The 5,211-nt window shown below is 39.4% G+C and overlaps 1 pseudogene; it reads right to left on the reverse strand.

Moving 5' to 3' along the window:
• Positions 1-3,773: 3,773 nt before the first annotated feature.
• Positions 3,774-4,475, reverse strand: LOC114637759 (annotated as a pseudogene).
• Between the last annotated feature and the right edge of the window lie 736 nt (positions 4,476-5,211).

Raw genomic sequence — 5,211 nt, forward strand, 5'->3', positions numbered from 1 at the left:
ACAGCCAAAGAATGAATCTGAGTTTGTGAGTGGCTTTCCAGAGCACTCAGGCATTACAAGCCAAAAACAAAAACAAAAACAAAAACAAAAAACAAACAAACAAAAAACAAAACAACAACAACAACAACAAAAGAACCCAAAAAAACCTTGCTGTCAATATCTGAAAAATTCAGCAGGGAATCTACTCCTCTGAAATGGAGGCCGACTAAGTAATTACAAACCGAGATCTCCATAACAGCATCTCAGGAATTTCATGCACAGCATTCCCAGACTAGTCTGAATAGGAAATGTAAAGAAAAATAAACTCCCGTCAACATTTTGAACGATTATCCTTTTTTCCCACAGGGAGCCAAACACTGAGAAAAATTTTTTTAAATTATTTCTTTTTGTTTCATTTTATTTTTTTGAGACAGTGTCTCACTATGTGGTTTGACTGCCTTGGAACTATGTATTTATTTACTTACTGACTTATTTACTTATTGTAGGTATGTGAATGAATATTATGATACACACATTGAGGTCAGATGGTAACTAGGTGTGGTGGTCACAAGAAGCAAGGGTTGAGAGAATTTAAAAATAAACCAGTAGCTCCGACCCCAGGGATCCTTCCACAGAGTTCTGTAGATTCAACTCAGACTCAAGACACTGTAACTCCCAAGGTGGAACTGGGTCTCTACCCTGAGTACTGTTTTTAATGTGACCCTGGTTCGCAAACTTTCCCTCTTTCTGACATCAGCCTGTTTCTGTCTCCTGAGAGCTAAAATTAAAGGGATTTTCTGCCCTCTAGTGTTCTGGATATTTTAATGCTTTGTGTATTATTTTTGGATTCACTGACTTCCATCAGATAGTGTAAAAGGCCTTTGAAGATTAAGTTACCCTGTGCTGACCCCTTGTGGTAAAATAGACTCTTGCAGCTTTTATTTCTAAGGAAGCTAGAAAATCCTTAAAATGAGGATTAGAGAAACTTCTAGTTAGTGGGCTAAAGCTCACAACCACAGGGAAAAGGGTCCGGTTCCCAGCACCCAGCTTGTCCTTAAGTTTCCCCTTTGCTGGCCAGAATCTTCATAATAAAGTTGATACACCAGAAGGTTATATAAATTAGGGCCTACAAATAGGTCTGTACACCCAAAGTGCACTCAAATACTTTTATTACATTTATTTATTTACTGTAGCTATGTGGCTGAATGTTACTGTACCCATGTAAAAGTCAGATGATAACTCATTGTGGCGGTGACAAGGAGCAAGGGTTGAGAGGATCTCAAAATAAACCTGTAACTTGGACTCTAGAGACTTCTTTCCTCTCACCATGGAGTTCTGCTTTGTCCAGGATACCCATAGCTCCCGTCCTGCTTTTTCTGACGCACACTGCACACAGCAGCACTGACCTGGATATGTTACTGCTTCCTTGGCTTTGAAATGGCTGTTGAGCCTAATCTACTTAATGCTTTGTTCATTCCCAAGTAGGCACTTTTTACATTAGTTGCAAATAGTGACGTTTCTTAAGTTCTCAGCTCAAAGTATGATAGAGGCTCTTACTGTTCACACACAGTTAAGTCTAATAATGAACTGGTCCAGACCTCTAACATGGAGAATTGAGCAATGGCAGTTAAACAGTTGGAGCAGAATTCTCTGAAATGCTAAGTTACAGAAAGATTTACAATTACACTTTTCAGATGATCCCTCTGAGACTCTAAAATGTCATCATTTATCAAAGGCGTTTCAAGAGTGGAGCAGGAATGCTAAGATCTGTCTGTGACATTGGGTTTAACTGAATTGTGGATGATGCACTTCATATCCTGGACACATCCTTCATGGCACACACAATGGACAGCACGTATCTAGGAGAGTCCACAGTAACTCATGCTCCATAAGGTTCGGAGTATCCATCTTGAAAAATAGCATACCCTCCTCTCTTATACACTCTGTTAGCACACACCATCACCCCCAACTTAGTCCATTTGCAGACATCCCCGGGGTTCAGATTAACCACGTAATACATATCATTATTCTCTCCAGTGGGGTTCATGGCTGCATGGTAAATCATTTGTAGTGTCCTTAGGTTCTGTTTTCCACCAAGATTCAGCAAGTGTTGATTATTCTGAGAAGTTGAATTTGTCTTCCACATTGATATTTTGGCCATCTGAGGCTCATGTACACACCTCAACACTTGCAGGTACAACACTGGTTGAAAGCTCAGGTCATGTTCCCTGAAGGTCATGTGTGTTGTTTTCCAGTTGCACTGTCACATGATTCACAAGTGAATTCCATATATGATTCCTTTACTCTTAGCTGGATCTCATCAGAATTTCTGGGTCTGGGAGACAACATCTTTGCCCTGAATGTAGTTCATCATGCTGCCCCTGCATACTTTTGGAATGGTGCCTTCTGTGCACATGCCTTTAAGCTGGTTTCACATTATCTAACAATACTCAACACAGTTCTTGAGTGTCAGGGAGTTACCTGAAATTTCCCAGCCAAATAATTGTTAGTTCCTACAGGGTTTAACATTGTGTAGTAATGTATAGAATACACTTTATTGACCTAAGGAATGCTTTTTGATAATTTGTTGCTCTCTTCTGTCATAATATATAAAGCATTTGATAGCAGCTCTGTGAAGAGGAATTAAGTCTACAGCAGGCTATTCCTGTAATATGTTGCCCACAGTACTATTTTTTTAGCCAATTCTTTTATGTCTGTGCGCTAATTCATGATCCAACAAGTCCATGGGGATTATCTTCTGTCCAAAGAGGTCAAATGTGACTCAGAAGTCCTCTATAAATTCATTCCGGGTCCAATCAATGCCAATGACTCTAGCTTTTGCATCCACGTGATGGGTAAATACAAACGGGCAGACATTGGCTCTCAATGAAAGAGCTGCTCACTGGGGTAGCTTCAGATACCAACAGGATTTTCTGCCAAAGGCAGCCAGCGATTACACAAGTAACTCAACAGACTTTTTTCCTGAGGTAACAAAATCTAATTTACTGGGAATGGCACCCTGTGGCCAGTGCATAAGCTATGAACATTTTTAAATCCTTGGGGCCAGTGAGAAAGAGAAAGAAAAAGAGAAAATTCACATGTACACACACACACACACACACACACACACACACACGCACGCACACACTGAATGAATAAGGAAAAGGCAGAATCCAATAAGTTTATACATACAAATATACATGCATCGATACACACACACACACACTTACATTTATTCAGGCCTACAGATAGACACATTCATATTCACACACTGAAACTTTAGCGCAAAGCTCCAACAAGCAGGCTCCAAGTATTCCACAGATACATACATACATACATACATGCATGCATGCATACATACATACATACATACGTAAACACAATTGGTGGATAGTAGGAACAATGTGTCAACCCCCTCTAACAGAACCTTTATAGGTATACACACTGTCGATCGGTAGAAGAGTCAGTTCTCCACCACACCACACCATGCTTTATTTGTTCATCCATCGTTTGTGCATCTCAGCAAATTCTTTCAAGGAGTATACAATTACAATGTGACTGTGTTTCAGTTTCCTTCTGGTAAATGATTCTGAAAAAACAATATGTTAATACACTTTTAACATTAAACGAATTAACATTATGTATTAAGGTAAAAAACCCAAATTATTCTTTTTTTTTTAACTAGGCAAAGAATTTTATTAACCTTTTCCAAACTTTATTCCCAGGCTTTTTCAGCTTAATTTGCCGCAAAGAATTAGATACAAGAGAAAACTGAAAAGAGCTGCACTGTCCGGGGGCTTGGGCTTAAAAATATTAAAGATCTAGATTTCATCAGATCCATAATAAACAAAAAAATTTTAAAAAGCAGTCATGATATAAAATAGCAGCTCCTGTAACTTCTGCAAATGTCATCTTCTTCAGAAGTTGCTTCCATTCAGTTCGCCTCATTCTTAGAAGCCTCATCAACATTCTCCACCAGATCTGGAACTTCATCTTCATCATCCTCTCCAGGAGCAAGTGGTGCTTTTCCATCCACAGATTGTTTGGGCAGAGCTTTGGCCAGTCTCCTTAAGCTAGTCAGACTGTCTGCACCGAGCTGGTTTAGGATGCTGGGAAGCATGTCTGTAAGCTGCTTTGTCTCAGCGTGGCCTGTAATGGTGAAGGTGTTTGCTGCCAGAGACCCCTGAACTTTAGGGTTGTTAAAATGGATCACTGTTCCTTGGTTTGTAAACATGTTCACCTCTTCAATACCAGAGATATTGTTTACCCCTAACTTCTTTAAGGAGAACTGCAGCTTTTTATCGTCTGCTGTGGCTGTTCTGTGAACCACCTTCTTCTTTCTATGAGCAGTTCCTTTCCCACCAATGCGCATTTGTGCCTGCAGTTTGGCAAGTTTTTCCTGGTTCATGATCGTTTCTTTCATCTTGTCGGAGTGGAAATGGGACCGCACGGGGAACTAAGGTTCACGCTCAGGGGGTCTCAGGCAGACCAGCTAAGATAAGGTGCACACACACGGGGACACAAGATGGCAGCTAGAGCCAAATTATTCTTAAAAACCCACCTACATTCATAACCAAGCAACTTATTTTACATTGACAGTATGTAAGCAAGGAAGGTAAGTTTCTCAGCTAGTTTCTCTTACTTGAAGGTAGCAACTTGCTGTTATAAAGATTGAAGTAATTATTTTATTATTGATCTTCAAAAGTAATCTTGTAAAATTATTAAAAGAATCACATATCTAAACATTTATGTAATAATAAGTCATATTTACCTTAAATCCTTAAAATGCATATCTACTCATTAGCAATTCTTAATAAGTCATATCAGGATGATAAAATAAGGGTATAAGAAATCAATCCCCTTCTACCTTCAGTGAGAGTCCTGTAAGCCAGTGCTACCATGGTTTTGTTCTCTGAACAAAAAAAGGCCCCTAGCTTTAATTAATAAAAAGTGTGCCTCTTTGATCTTTATATTGTTACCTAAGTTTTTCTACATCAGAGCCAGTAGTACAAAACATGGCTAAATGCCTTCACTAAAAACGTCACTTTCCCAAAGGTTTTCTAACGGTGGTAGTCATTATCGACAATCTACATCTTCTTTAGGGTGGTGACTGAATCATGATGTGCTCCACCAGCAATGTCTGACAGAAATCAAGCATCAATATTGTGAATGCCAGAGACACTGTCAGGTGAGGGACAGGAAGCATCCCTAATGTTTCCAAATAACTCATAC

This window comes from Grammomys surdaster, unplaced genomic scaffold, assembly GCF_004785775.1.
Source record: "Grammomys surdaster isolate TR1022 unplaced genomic scaffold, NIH_TR_1.0 125420, whole genome shotgun sequence".
NCBI classification, from domain to species: Eukaryota; Metazoa; Chordata; class Mammalia; order Rodentia; family Muridae; genus Grammomys; species Grammomys surdaster.